The sequence below is a fragment of the Choristoneura fumiferana genome, chromosome 11, assembly GCF_025370935.1.
Source record: "Choristoneura fumiferana chromosome 11, NRCan_CFum_1, whole genome shotgun sequence".
Taxonomy (NCBI): domain Eukaryota; kingdom Metazoa; phylum Arthropoda; class Insecta; order Lepidoptera; family Tortricidae; genus Choristoneura; species Choristoneura fumiferana.
In genome coordinates, this window is record NC_133482.1 from 4,914,958 (window position 1) to 4,931,682 (window position 16,725).

Sequence of the window (16,725 nt, forward strand, 5' to 3'; positions counted from 1 at the left end):
TAACTATAAATTTAACTAAACGAATCTTCAACCTCTGACAAGTACTTATAGATTTTCGCAGCGACGTACGTACAAGTTCAGAACAAGGACGTGTCAGTAAATTGAAAGCGCGAATCTTAATGCCCTAATAATAGGGAATCATATACTTTAAATTCTATAAGTATCGTTATAACATTAATCAACGGCCATTGAAAATCAGATATTTCGGACACTCATACACGAGCAAATTAAAACTGTGAAGCTCACAATGCGGCATCTAAATCTTTCAATTTAAGCTAAATATTCGTTTCGAAACATGTACAATATGTATCACAATAAATGCACACACGCAAAGACCAGAAACTTTTTTGAATGCATGGACCCCTCTACAATAACATTTTTAAATAGTCACGATGACTGTCACACGTTGTTGACGCCATGTTATTACGAACTAAATTGAAATAAGACGCGGTCGATAATCGCTTCGTTAGTGGGGCGCAGTGCGTGAGTTAAGGCGCCAGGAGATGTCATCTCTACTATCACTCTATTATTACCTACCTACTTAAATTTTAATAACTCTTGTACTGGTATCACATAATGTTAATCAATATCATTATATAATATCAACACATGACTACAATTTAATGTAATTAATTTATTTCATGTCGTATTTTGACAGCGTATAGTCTAGTGTCGGGGTCAGCACAAGTTTTACTGTCTTTTTAATATTTTCGGAAATAAACTATTTGTATTTTATATTGTGTGCATTTACAGGGTGTTAAATATGGTCTAACTTTTATCAATGTAACATCATTCTTATTATAATGTACACGACTTGACAATGAAATAAATAAATAAAAATATTTTATTATATATTTAATTTATTTGATTTATTTTGACGTGTGTTTAATTTTATTTTATTTGACATAGTTTGGTTTCTTTTTTAATTTAATTTAATTTTTGTTTTATTTGGGTAGTTTAGTTTTAGATTTATTTGAGTACTGTACAGTTTTATTTCATTTGATTTTGTAATGTTTTTGTTTTTTTTATTTGTATTGGAATTTGGCATGTAATGTAATTTCTTATACGAATAAATTAATAATAAATATTATTATTAATAAAAAAAAATTTAATCATATTTTGTATTGTATTCTATTGTAAAAATCTTTATTATACATAAAAACACATGTTCAGTTAGCAAAAAATATATGAGTACTTACAGCCAAAGTGCCAAAAATAGGTATACAGGACTTTGCCTGAACATTAAGGTCGTGTATAGGTACGTATTTTTTGCACTTTGGCTGTATTCTATATCTTTGTTGCTGAATGTACAAAGGCGAACTTATCCCTTAAAGGGATCTCTTCCAGTTAACCTTTGAACGATTGACAGGATATCAGAAACAAGATATTTTAATGGTAAAAGTACTACAGGTTGGTTATAACATAAAAGTGGCAGTTTTTGTGTATAGTAATAAAAATTAAAAAACTAACAACCTATTTTTAAAAGTCGCTGAACTAATGTTGTTCAGTTTGACGAGTATAATCTATGTTTTAAGTATTTGCTCATATTACAGGCCACACCCGGTATATACCTAAGAATACGAGTAACGAAAATGGACAGTGTCTCCAGAGTGAGTGATAGGCTCTGATAGCGCTGTAACGTGGACTGTCATTGTCACAGTCCTGTCGCGGCGTTCAAACGCGAACTTTGTAGGGCGCCGGCGGCGTTCGGTGGTTCAAGTGTTAAACACAGCGGAGTATGAATCATATTAAAACGTCACTAAATAAGATTAAAAGCTGTACTGAGGCAGACGCTTTCAGCACGACTGTAAACTGTAAGCTTTGTCACCATGAGGCTAGCTGGCTAATTGCATTAGGATCTTTATGCATGAAGTTACTACGGATGGTGCAATTCTTTGAAATCTTGCAGGAAGATAACAGACCGAAGGGTGTTATGTCCAGTTAGAATGTCTATGTAATTTAAAGATCAAAACGGCCCAAGCGGAAGACGAGCCAATTACAATTTACTGGGATTTACTGGCTTTCGTTATTCTTTTATAAAATAACCTAATGGCAGGGATAGCCACCAACGTCATTCTCCATCAAACAAGATACAGAAATCCTGTTATTTAAGTTGACAGCTAACGGCGGTTGGAATCCCAATAATCACCTGTTAGCAGTATGAAGATAAATTTAAATGTAGAAATGGATTCCATCGTTTGAGTTGAGCCCTCCAGGCTAGATGTAGGAGGGAGGCGCCGGGTGCCGCCCACGGCTCCTAGCAACTTCGCGCTCGCGACCTCCAGGACTACCTTTCCCTTTGGATTTAAATGGGTCGTCACGCCGCTCGTTTCTTATCTGATTACACGTACAACTATTAGTTTAGATTAGTCTAACCTTTTCTAAAGACACCGTTTTGCAAGACATCTGAGATCTTTCACAAAGCTGGTTTCAATGAAAAGAGTGGCTTGTTCAAAATAGGAACAAGATGTTGCATTTATCACTGAAGAAAAATGGTCGCTACTTTCATAGTCATGTCAGTATAGTCGCGTCACAAGCCTTTTATGGCGTATGCAAGCTGTGAAGCTTACGAACCGTATGTGTTGTTGATGTATTATATATGACTTTTCACTCTTAAACGTTGAGATATAATGTAGAAATAATTACTGTAAAGGTCGTCCGAACGGAGAGAGCATCATAATTCACAAATCCACGAGCCGTAACATATAAACAAAATTAATCTGTAGGCGTCGATAGACTATTTAACATCAATAAAATTGTGAAACGCTTTCTTAAAGCCGTGTACAGGTTCTTGTATTCCAATAAAAAATAAACTGAGAGCATAAAATTTACTCGAAGTAAATAGAAATAAATAAAAGTCTGACAGACGATCGTGGGCGGACCAGTAGACGGTTGACATAGCCTAGGGTTCAAAGATTTTCTGGAGTGTGTAGCGGGATGGTCGTGCCGCGTGGGCGTTTGATAAACGAATAAAGCTGGTAGCACAGAAAATAACGCCTTGGGACCTTGGGACTTAATTCGTTTTATTCTGTAGTTTACTCTGTGTTTGCGGCATGTCTCAGAGCCTGCAAGGCTCTGGCGATATTTATTTGAGATAAGGCAACAAGGGATTAACACTGATGGATATCAGCAGTTTTATCTAAACGTGGGCTAGATTTTTAGTAACTACAGGAATAACGAAGACGAAATGAAAAATTGAAAGGAATCTACGACACCATATCACTATCATAATCATAATATTTAGAGAATACCCATCAGTTTTCGAATGCCAATGAAAACGAGCCTTCGCATAAAAAAAAATAGATTCGCGAGAAACAAGGATGATTCATAACATGCAACACGAGAATATCCAACATTTAAATATGGTTAAAAATAAAATTTTAGCTTTCATAAGAATGAGAGGATGATTAAAGGAATACGAAATGTTTTACCTATTAAGTTTAGACAAACTAGCTCTGCGGAGAATTTAGGAACTGAACAAATAAAGTTCTGGGGAAATATTTTGCACCAAAATTTGTTTCTGTAGTTGAAACTTGTTGAACAATCCTTGAAAGTTTTGCGAGCAAGTTGTATGTTTGCGAAGCAAGCACGCTGTAAGCTGAATAAACCTGCCCAAGCTAGGTGTTTATGGATGTAATACAAAACCGTTTAATCGCGAAGCCTTTGTCAACTTAATTGTTATCTAGTGAGGCGCCGTGAAGGGTGGATTAGTGAATTAGGTGTGAAATAGCGTTTGAACTGTATCTACACTAGAAGTCGCCTGCGTCTTGACCCTGAATAAGTATTCCCCACCTCGTAGATCTGACTGTATTTATTGAAGAACATCCATGAAAATTTCAGCTTTTTAAGTTCAAGGGCTGGGGCTGAGAGTTTATGATTATGAATCTTCAGTCAGCCAAGAACTTCCTATGTACATACCTACAATCGTAGCTCACATTAGCTGATTACAGAAGAGAGCCTAATTTTCACAACCACTCTTTGCTTGGTAATTTCTTTCTTTAGCTTTTCAGTTACTTGTCAGATCTTTCAACAAATAAGTAGATGTGTGTCAACTTAACTAATAACATCATAACCTCATATTAGTGACTTATTTATTTGAAATAATATGTCCGTGCCCTAATGTTGACCCAATTTACGGAATTCCCAGTGCCGGCGAATTGGGACTGTGACACTGCAAAACTGAAATGTTAATATTACACGCAAGGTATGCGGCACACTTAAAATACCCAAAAAAATATACTTAACGTTACGGTTTACGTTTAATACGTTTAATATCATTACGGTTTGTATCGTAGTATATAAGAATCTTTGGGATAGACAGGAGAAATCGCCCACCATTGTAAAAAATCCCGTCGTCGTCTCTCTCACAAAATCAATAAGGATTCCCGGTTTAATTTTAGAATTCAACGAAACGAATGATAATTAAAATGATAACGAAAATCTTGCTATCAAAGAATCTTCGGTATTAAAAATTGTTTGTCAGGACCTTTGAATTGAGATCATAACAGTTGAAAATTTCAATTAATCTTTCGGAGTTTCATGAACAGATGAAATCTAAGAATTGCAATTTCAAAAGGTAATATTTGGTCAAAAAAAAACAGCCTAGTAACACACACTTCTAAGTATCACACTTCTAAGATCGAGCAAAAACGCAAAAAATAAGTTCCCATCATTATTTATACTGAGCGGCAAAAAACCTGGCCCTCAAATGTATGCAGAATCGGTAATTTTGTATGAAGGGTGGGCCAAATTTTGTGCCGCTGAGTATATTATCAACAAAGTTACCATTATTATTATCAATGTTTTTAACAGTGATGATTTAAAGGGTCTCATTATCATCCTAGGGAGGCCTATGTCCACTGTTGGACATAGGCCTCCCCCTAAGAGTCTAAAATCTGCATTTTACGATTGAGAGGGCCTACTCCGAAATTCGAAAATCGAAGTTCGTATCGTACCGTTCCTCTTACTCTCGTATTGAATAGTATAAGTGTCCGAGGGAAGGAACGACACGAACTTCGATTTTCGAATTTCGGAGTAGCCCCGCGCAGACCGACAGCGGAACCTTAGTAGTTGAGATCCCTGTGTGAATATTTTAGTTGTTAGATTTCAACCTAAAATATTCAATTTGGAAATCATTCCTTCAGTCTCCTGTGAGTTGAATGCTTATTTATGTAAAGTGTAAGTAGATTGTTAAACGCTGCAGTTTCACACGGTCTTCATTGAGCGTATCGAAGCGTCCCTCCTCGCTGGGTCCCTCGAGAACCGCGTTTGCTACTTAAATCATAACTTTCGATCAAAAGCCGACGCAGAACAAAGATATCGCGATCATAGACCTGTCACGCGACAAATTGACGCGTACAGACTGCACAGCTCTACAATCCACAATGGACCTTAATACAGAAGCGAAAGTTCGAACAGTAACCAGCATGAAATAAGACTCCATGGAATGTTACGACTTTATGTTCTGCTGGGAAATATTCTTACATCCTTTTATTTTCCATATCAAAAGCTTTTCCCATGCAACCCAGTCCTTTATAAGCTTTTTAAAATTGTAACAAGATTTACGTAGGTGATAAAATGTTATGAAATTAACTTGGCACCCTTTTTATTTTATATCATCCACAAGTTGTTAACAGTCCTCGGGCGCGTGAGGCCGCAAGATGAAGCTGGGTCTCTGGTGGGGGGAGGAGGGAAGGAGGGGTCCTCATTCCTTACCTAATGTGGAAGACAATGCCGGCCTCAAGGACCATGTGAAAGTTATTTTGGGAGTGGACTGGATGCCGCGGCTAGTTTCTTTGGAGTTTTGTAAAAGGTTTAGTGTCTTTAACTTTGTCAGCCGTAGTTTTAAGTTTTGAAAGGATTAGTGGGAAAATTAACGCTATAAATTTTAAATGAATGTTTCTTGTAATTATACCTAATGCAAAGTTGCAAAAAAAAATTTGCGAACGCGTTATGCAGAAGTAGAAATCGTCTCCGCTCGAGTAGTTTCACAGCTAAAAAAACGACGGAGATAATATCTTACTTTTACAAATTAACGTTTATTGCTTTTTAATCGTCAATTAGACGTAAAGTGTGACTGTAGATAATAAGTGGGGCCGGAATAGCCATCCGAGCCGAACGATTACCTCAAGTTGGCATTATCCGTTGTGTAACGGATTAAGTACTTTATGAGGGCTTACACTGTAGACAACTTTATTGACGGTTAACTGCGGTCGGATTGAAAAGACACTTTGTCTGCGTAGGTAAATATAAAGTTAAACAACACGACGACTGAAAATATTCAAAACATCAGCAACAGTCGCCGAATGCATATAAACGTATTTTAAACAGCTTTAAATTTTTTCCAACATATTTTATAAAAAGAAAAAAACCATCACTAGAAAACCTGCTATCAAATAAAAAATACCGCATTCAAATCGGTCCACTCGTTTAAGAGCTATGGTGCCACAGACAGACAGACAGACACACATAGCGGTCAAACTTATAACACCCCTCTTTTTGCGTCGGGGTTAAAAAATGATGGCACATAAATTTCAACCTGCGCTCTCAAAAATTATTCGCTTTAAAACTTGGTCTGAAAGCTGTTTACTTGGGGGGTAAAGTTTGATTGCACTTATCAAAGATAAATTTACGTCGCCACCGTGCGTTGTGGCAGCCATTGAACAGGGGGGCTTATGATACGAAGATCCTTACTAAGTCCAGAATTTATACGAACATTTTGACACAAAATTTAACGTGACACTTTTTTTGCGCATACTTGGTAAAATATAGGGAATGTGTTTGTAAGTAGGTAGGTTCCACGCCTTTTCATTTTCAATTTACTTAAGAGGGAAATATTTTTGTTTTATGTAGCCACGTCTCTATTTATACGATTAGATACTCGCACATTTTACTAACAACGATTATTTACTAAACTATGTACAAAATACACACATATGAAAATCTACAGCTCTGCAGTTTAAAATAAAAAACGGCAATACATCCAGCACGCTCCATCGGACGTGGCGTGAGATGAACATGACTTTCGCGGAAGCTGTACGCCAATGCTCTATATTTCTATAATACCCCCTTGCAGCCCCCATAGCAGAAATACAGGACAGGACGTATACTAAGTTATACTAGGTGACGCCAGCCGTTGCAGCCATGCATTGCGCCATTGCAGGGCCAATAATAGTTAACCCAAGTGCTATTAAAGCACCTAACTAGCTAGTATGATAATCCGTTTTGCTAGTACGGAAATTAATGACTAAAATATTATGCTAAAGTTAGTTAACTTGGCCGTCTACCAAAGTTGACTTTGTTGCAGTAGATAAGTATGAGATATTCAGTAGTAAGAAAATGGACCTTGTGTATTTTGTACCCACTAGTGAGTCTACTAAACATTATAGGAACTGAGGATAGATTATTGTATAAGACAAAAGCCGCAATCGCTAAAGATAAAGCAACCGCGCTTTTCTCACAATATTTTCCATTGGACGGCCAATATAATGGTGGTTCATTAGATTCGCTTGTCGTTTCGTTGGCTCGTTTATTGCTCACTCTATTATCCAACATTCTACGCCTTCTATATAATATAAGTAAATGGATTTTCGAATTGTGAATCGACGAGGCTGCATTGGTGTCGCGTCGCCCACTGAAGTTGAGGCGTTTTGTAATGTTACGAAACTATATTGCCCAAACAATAACAAATAAGTATAGAACGTATGTGTAGAAAGTAGCTCTATCTCAGTTAGATTTAGGTTTCAGACTCATAAAAATGTTTTATAATAAATAACGGAGAGACCGTCGAAGCGTTTTCCCAATATGTTAGGACTCGTTTGGTGGTTTTCCAGACTCGTTTTTATTTTAAGTCATGTGTTGGCTGAATCACAACCAACTATTGTCTACAATACTTATTATTAAGTTTTTATAGCTATTGTCCCTGAAAAATATGATTTCATTTAAAACACGTCAAGTCTTGAAAGAAATTGTTCTGAAAAATAATAGATAAGAACAAATAAACGAATTATAATCCGAAAAACCCTACTGTATCCTTTTTTACCCAGCAAAAAAAGGCAGCATTAAAATTTGGAGATCCGTTTCATAAACTTAAAAGAAATCTCATTTGCCTCTAATCAAAAACACAGTCGCCGGATGTAAATTTAGGAAAAAAGTTGGTGGAAAAATAATTATGTAAATTGTTTTCATTTTACTCATCGTTACCGTTTGATCATTGGATCATAACATAACTTTATTTATCTCGAGTGGACAGGAAAACCCGACGCCAGAATGATTTTACACGATATAATCCCGTTACGTCTATTTAAACAGCTCAATAGCGTTAAAATACTCCACTAATTAGTAAAAGACGTCTAGTTTACGGTGTACTGCCTTTTCGGCGAAATATGTTTCGCCAAATTTCACTTGCCAAAGTTTCATAACTATATTTGGCATAACTTTACTTCGCATTCGCCGGCGTGGCAAATAATTATCCCGTTGTGGGTTTTTTATTTGTCCAATTTTTTGCAAAGTTATACTTCAATCCGAGCGAAGCCGAGCAAGACGGTTCCAGCGTTGGATAGTTTATTTTCTATTCGATGATCATTCACTAAAAAGTAGGATCGTTCAATAAGTTTCCAATCAATACAGCGAAAACATAAATGGTGTAAAAAATCCGTAATTTTGCATTTTTTATCTCATTGGATATATCAGTCACAGTTGGGAAAACACGAATAAAATAGGGATAAATAGTTTGGGGTTAACTTCTAAACCTATTAGTAAACCCTAGTTTACACTGTAAACATTGTTTCCGTGACATAACGATCATAATGCAGTCCCGGCTACGACTATAGCACGAACATCCCGTGTGGGTTTTTTTTTGTCTTTTTTCATAATTTCCTGCGGCCGGCAGCGGATCCAGCGTATTATTTTCTATTGAGATCATTCACTAATACGATCGTTCAATTTTTACTCTCAAAATAAAGCAAAACGTTGGTGTGCTGTATCCGTTTTAGGCTTTTGTCTCTTGGATAGTCACACACGATAAAATAGGATAAAATTTGGGGTAACTTCAAACCTAACTAACTAAGCTAATACTACGTGCTAAGCTTCTTAAAACTTCTCGTTATATAAAATAAATAATATAAACATCATGGGACACTTGACACCAATTGATCTAGTCCCAAAATAAGCAAAGGAAAGCTTGAACTATGGATACTAGGCAACGGATAAACATGCTTATGTATAGATAAATACATATTATACATCCAAGACCCGAGAACAAACATTCGTATTACCTATTCATACAAATATCTGTCCCGGCCGTGAATCGAACCCAGGATCTTAAGCTTCGTAGTCAGGTTCTCTAACCACTTGGCCATCCAGTCGTCAATCGCTTATAGCTTCGTTAGTTTCGTTAGTTTATCGCTCTTCAATAATTAGGTAGTCTTAAAATCGATCATTAATAACCTAAAAAACCATTTTACAGCTTAGCATAAACATTTTAACGCATACACTGCCACCTGACTTCCACAGGTGCCACGGACGCACGTGTGCGTTCAAAATGCATGGAATAATTATGACAGCGGCACTGGGCGAAGCTCCGAAAACGCATATGTGCGTTGGTGGCAGTGAATGCGTTAAAGTATTCACTATTCATCTTCTTTGAGGAACATGATGAAATAGTCCAAATGACCCCGCTGTCCAATTGCGCTGTGCCGGTGCAGTGGCTGCGCGTGCGCCGTAAATCTCCAGTTATCTAATTGGCCGAACAAAAAGCGGCGCGTGCCGTCGGAAATAGATACCATAGAGCTACGGGTACGTCTCACTCCAGGGTTTATGGTTAACAGGGTGTATCTGTTTGCGGTTAAAGTTATTAGAAGTCTGTGTATTAGGTGTGGCCCTACGATCATTTTGACCACAAAATATTAAGCATGTGTTTTTGTAATCAGGCTCTTGATTATGTAAGTTTGAAAAACTAACAAATTTAGGGATGCCACGTCTACGGTGATTTAAGTCTACGAACTCAATATTTCGATTTATGTATGTTGTGTCTGGAAGAAATAGCTCGTTAAAAGTAATGAATAGTACTCAATTTGACTGCTATTGCACTTGGGAGCCAGGCGATCAAATAAATGTCGGGCATTTTGATTTATATCATTCAATAAAGTTTGAAGTAAAGAAAAAATACATTTTAATTGACCCATTATGCTTTTTCATCCAAGCTTTCACTCTACGAGTCCCATCCTGTAGTTTTTGATAATATAATTTTTACACTTAAGACTCAGAAGATACTCGCAACTCGCAACAGCCGCCAGAGATCAACATGTGCGTAATTTGTTCGTCGAACAATAATTTGGAAAGGAAAGTCTAACGAATTGATAGCAACCGTATTGCAAAAGCGACTGAAGCACCGGACTGTTAGTCCAAATAATTAATTTAGTCTATGTCGCTTCCTACGTCCCACGATCCTTGGTCCTGTAACCAGGTCAGCCTCAGATGACAAATTATCGTGACCCACTTAGAGATACGGTAATCCGGCGACCCTGACATCATCATTAAATAGACAATTCAATTTTATTTTATCAGAAAGAATCTGTGGAAGTAATTATAGATTCATAAAGAAACTGCAGTATAAATAAAAGTATCTAGACGAAAGAGCCTCGCGCGAAACTCGGAAAAATGCTTTTCCCAGAGATAAGAACAAGCTAGACCAACTATTCGCCCACGAAAATACTCACATAGCAAATTTCATCGAAATCGTTAAAACTAATTCCCTTAAAAGTATTTTTTAAGGACTCGAAGTAAACGAAAGCACTCAAAAGCACTATTTTAATCGAGTCTAGAATCATCTGCATTTATTAGGTAAGACACAAGGTAGTCGTTAGTTATCTGCATCATAACAAATTGCCCCATATAAAACTCAGACTCTCTAGCGTATTAAATTTACAATATATGTCGCGCAGTCTCTCACGTCGTCCCGCTCACTTTAGCTCAGTAATCCATCTAATTTTCCTAATCTAGAACATTGCCATTTGACCTGGAACAAATAATAGAGCACACAAACAAGCCTATCATATTCTTGGAATCTTTATTAGTTTATCCACGTGCACCATTTCATTTTATTGTCTCTATTTACTTGACAAACTCTTAATTACCTTATAGTATTTACTATTTCTCTTAATCATACAGATAACAATTTAAAGCCGTTTTAAACGATTGCGATTCTCTAGACTCTAGAGAATCGCAATCATCTAGAGTCTAGATGCCTGTGTGTGATGGACGCCTCATGATGCAATGGAAACTTAAAAAGCTTTTACAATTGAATATGTAGGTACTTTGTAAGACCAGTCGTTCACTCTCCATTTGACATGAATCCTATGGTCGTGATTGACCGAGGCTGACGGTCGACCGCCACGTCAAAAACGACCGTAGTAACTTAATAGTTTGTCCTACCACCCTTCAGCTTTTTCAAGCCCAATACACATGCCGTTTGAAGTTCCGCAAATGCTACGTGGGAACTAAAGCCTCTCATTGTGAAAGGAGAGCTTCTATTAAGCTTATTCTCAGCATTGGAACGCCTATAAGCTGAATTGTTCTTTTATTGTTGAATGTCGACGATAGAATTAGATAACGGATAACTATTGCAAACATTACGACTATATAAGTATGAACGCAGAGCTCTAGTGAGTAGTTTGTTTTCACTGCCACAGTCGTCCTCGGTGCACCACTGAGTAATATTCTCCCAAGCCAGCAGAGACTTCCTTTGTGCGTTCAATCGGGACTCTATTCATGCTGTGCTTTTTGCATTAGAGATTGTGGTGAGCACTGTCATTGTCATGACAGCCCCTAGATAGTCTGCTAATTACTTTGAATTTATCATCTATTATGTATAGTCATAGTCAGTCATAGCCAGTGTCTTAATTTTTAGATGCACTGCGAATTTCACAACAGCATTATTCGTAAGGCTTTAATATTTGCAAGTCTATTGATACATTAGACATTAGTAAACTATAATACTTAATGTAGTGTTGAAACTGACTGTTTTATGAAGAAAGTGTGGTTCTTGTGTACTGATTGATTGATTGACTGACAGTTTAAGGTGTAGCTAGTGATTAGGTACTTTGTTCTTAGCTTAAATATCTTAAGTATCTTGGACGCTAGAAACCACGGTAAAAGAAACGCGACTTTCGAAATCGTATCTGTGATTATTTTAATCCACAATGGCTTTGCAACAGTATTTAAGCTGGTGGCAAAAGAAAGGGGAGGCAGCAGGGGGCATAAATAGTTGGTGGGTAGTCTGGCTACCTCATGGAGAAGTCTGGAGTTGGCGACAATGTAACAGACAGAGGTTTTAAGGGATACTAAAATATTTTTGCGTTACAATTGTTTGTTGGATGTAGAAGGGGTCTTAAATTTTATCAACGTAATATATACAACGTTGAAACGAGGCAAAAAAAATACCTAGTAAATAATAACACCAGTGTCTGTCGACATGTATCTTTCGCTCATTAAATACCAAATAAAAGATTAGATATAATGGAACATTAACAGTCAGAAGACGTACAAGTATGTATTACGTCTAGTCTGTTGGAAAATAAACATAAATTATAGCGCCACTTAAAGACGCTCGGCGAAGGATTTAATTGGTGATTTTATCTAAATACAGCCTATTTAGAGAATCAAACTGCATTCGACATGAAATTATTTGCTTTTAATGCAGCCTCAAAAAGCAGATGCAAACTCTGAGTAGATATAAAATACGTATATATATTTTTTACTTTGGATAAAAAAAGTTGATGATTGAATACTAGGCTAATCTTAGTGACACAGTAAGCTTTATTAGCACACAATAGAAAAAAAAACATAAATACACTCACTGCTGTCGTGTCAGTAAGACAAAGTTAATTTTTAATCAGTGTAACAAACAAATACATAAACAAACCAGGCAATTATTCCAACTGAATCGCAGCAAATGCAAGGAAAAAAGATTTTATTATTCAAAGTACAAATGAGTAACCAGAACAATGTATTGTAAAGTAATTGAGTTCTTATTCTAAGCAGCTTATTTTAAAGGTCGAATGCATGTTCGCTTCCATTTTGAGCATTAAATTGGGTCAGAACTAAAAGTGGGTTTGACGTCCTGGTAACCCGCTGACCTATGTAACCGACTAAGCCATGGTGAGGTTCACATATCCGCAGGTTGGCTGTTTATAAGCTTAGTACGGAAACCAATTAATTTTGCAATTTTCCTTGATATTAAAAAGTGATTATGTTCCATTCAAGTGGATTAGTCGCTGATGTTGAGTTCTATGGCAAACTGGTTTCATCCTGCGACTTCGCTCCCGCGAAAGAATAAAAAGGTAGCCAGAATAATTTATCCAATAGGAATTTCGGAAAATCGAATCCCTCCTTGGTGCACCTCTGCAATAACCAAAGAAATAAAGTAGGTACTTAAGTATGCAAAAATTTGAGTCTCTGGCACGATTGGTTGGAATTGGCTTGTCATAATTGGCAAACACAAGCTAGGATACACACACAAGTATAAGTGAAATAACTGCATGTGAGATGTGAGCACAATATCGTCCAATTTCGTTGGGCTGTGTCAAGATGGGAGATCGACTATTTTTTTCCGCGCCCAACGCTTGGACTCCGCGATCTGGTCAGTAATCTAATCACCAGCTAACTTATACAAATAATATAAATTGTTAATTAGGTTAAAATCTGTGTTAGTTTATTTATGCACCGCACCCTCTTTACGCACGGAAGTTGAGCCGTTAGGTTAGTACATGAGGGTGACAACATGTCGCTCTTCTAATTTATTGCAAGGCATTAGGTTTTCAATTAAAAACTTTCGAAGCAGTTAAAAAAGTCGAAAGGAGTCCCTATTGCAGGGAATATTAGAAAAGTTGAAATGCCATCAATTTATTTTAGGGGTCTAGCAAGCCATTGAGTTACTCAGTCATACAAAATCATTTAATGAATAATTAAAATATACGTAGCATTCGTTTAATAAGTAATTATAGATACGCTACTAAACTTTGGCAATGTAAAAAGTGTACGTTTGCTTCTAGACGATTTAACGTTTCTTAGTTGCTAATAAATAATTAAACAACCCTTTTACAAGTTCCATAGTGATAATTGTAGTTCGGTTTCGAAGGTTTAAATTAGTTAGGCCAACTAATCGACCACGTTTACGCAATAGTGCCGAGTCAGAGCACTCGTGAGCGAATTGGGTCGTGAATGTCCAAGAGTTGCTCTCCCGCCGCCTCTTAGATGAGGAAGTTAAATTGAAGTAAGAGCAAAAAATTTAAACGTCGAATGAAATAAGCGAAAAAAAGGTTTAGAAACAAACATGGACAAGGAATGTTGTTATCCTGGGAAACCGCAAACTTAGGTTAGGAATATAAGGAAAGACGTTGTTGTTGATGACAACGAAGCTTATCAATGAACTAAAAGAATTTCCTTGCTCACCCGCGACCGTACGATATATGTGGGTACTTGGGGAGTTACAGTGACAAATTAAAACGGTGGTTGTAGTTCATTAGTCTAACAACTAGTAGCATGGTGTACGGTTGTGTCACTCTGAAGATGAGCTTTGGTTGAGTTCGAAACGCGTCAGTGTAGTGTGGTGGTGGTGGTGATAGATGGGTTTGTGTGATTTGTGTGTGTTCTTACAGTGTGGAGGTGGAGGAACTGCATGAACACGCATATTTTGCATAAGCTTAGCTATCGTAAGGTCGCGGGTGAGCAAGGAAATTCTTTTAGTTCATTGATATGGACCTCCGCAAAGTAACGCCTGATTCAATAAATTAAACGAAGGTTATGCCGTTGACCCAAGTAAAATCGACAAATTAGTTGACAAAGCCTAATAAGAATAACAAATGAGTTGAAAGTAGGGGAATATACCGTCTATCCCACTAGTCCCATTGAGTTGTCCCATAATGACATAACTTTAGTAACATCCGGCAAATGCCGAAATTACTGTGTATCTAGCGCGACTAGTTTATCGTATTGTTGTTAATTATAGGAAGACTTTAAAAATAAATCCAGGTGTACAAAGAGCCATGCGTCCCACAGTATAAAGTCACGCAACACAAAGCAAATACGTAATGATCCGTTTAACACCCTACGCAGGATGACATCAGCACGCGCGGGTTAGAAAAAAAGTGGGATAGACAGAGACAGACGGGGTTAACATATTATTGAAATCAGACCGTAGATCGAGGGATCAAGGTGCACACTAAGCCATGGAGTTCGTTTTTATACAGTAAAAAAAGCGTAGAATTTGTATGTAAATTAAGAGAAATAAAAATCGATCACAGCGTTAACGGAGGGAGGTAGGTTCAAGGCCCTACGTCCCTTAAGTTTAGGAGAACCGATATAATCCTCGCATGCATTGCACTCATGGCTCAAATATTTTGGTTACTTAGTTTTACTTGTAGTCCTTAAAATAATTGGTTACCTATGTTATGTTTAGGCATGAATAAAACTATCTCTCTAGACTTTTCACTTTGCAGATGTTTTAAGGACCACATTCATCTAGTGTGGAATCCCACGATTAAAATTGGATCCGTGGCTTCGTCTGTGAAAGAAACTGGGCCACACTCGAGCCGAGGGCTGGAGCACTCTGGCCCATTATGCCCGTCCAGCAGTTTAGGGTTAACGAACCCGACTGTCGCGTTGTGGGTGAATTGCGTTCTAAGCTTTATTTATGGGACCGCTTTTAGGCTTGTGTAAACACGGCTTGATTTTTAATGTGAGTTTGGTTAACTATTACGATAATCAATTAAGTTTGTCGTGATTGATGAGAAAGTTAAGTTCTATGGCGGTTACAACTACTTAACATTTTTTCTATATTTGGAATTTTGTGTTTTTCGTATGAGCGCTTAACAAAACTAAACATAATAACTTTAGCGAGCGAATATGCTATAATTCCTAGTATTTGTTGAGTTAGTTAGTCAAAGGCTGTCATTGAATGAGGTCTACCCACAGTCCGCGCTTAAGAAGACCTAATCTTAATCTGACGAAAATCCCTCTCACACACACATAATATATGCTTGAAGAAACGCCAAAGGCCAAATGTCAGTGTAGGTATAAATTAAGACATCAATTTAATTTTAACGTATATCCTTTAACTAATTTCTGCTCAATGGATACGAGAATTAGCCCCAGATTAATATGCAATGAGTAATTACATTTACATATATAACAAGTGATCAACAGAGACCTAATTCCCACCCACAGAAGCGTCTACATATTAACTCTGATATTAACTAGCCTACAAAAACAAAACGTCTTAAGTTAGTACATTGTCGTAGGCTTATACTGCCATTTGATTTAGCATGCTTAAGACTTGATCATTCAAGCGTGCGTACGGTTTTCTCTGTCGCATTGTATGGATGTTGTTCAAGACTAAAAGAGAGAAAAACATGCGTCAGGTGCACCATAATAAGGACTGATATATTCCTTTGGCACCGTTCGACACGTATGCATGTTTCCTTTACGGGACAGCAGCCGGAATGACAAACACCCATTGTCTATTGTCAGTGTAATATGGATCCTTTAGCCCTTAAAGTGTACGAGCATGATGGGCAGAATGAATTCGTGGTACAGCTAGCCCTAATCATTTTATTACCTTTTATACCCGTACAACCGAAACTCGAAAACATGTTTTTTCCCTGAAATAAGATCAACCTAGATCGATTGTCCGCTGCTGATAATCCCTATACAGCAAATTTCATTGAA

At 37.1% G+C, this 16,725-nt stretch overlaps 1 protein-coding gene across 1 annotated transcript in view; it reads right to left on the bottom strand.

Moving 5' to 3' along the window:
* The window catches only part of LOC141432543 (uncharacterized), a 74,617-nt gene that overhangs the window by 36,519 nt on the left and 21,373 nt on the right, over positions 1 to 16,725 (bottom strand).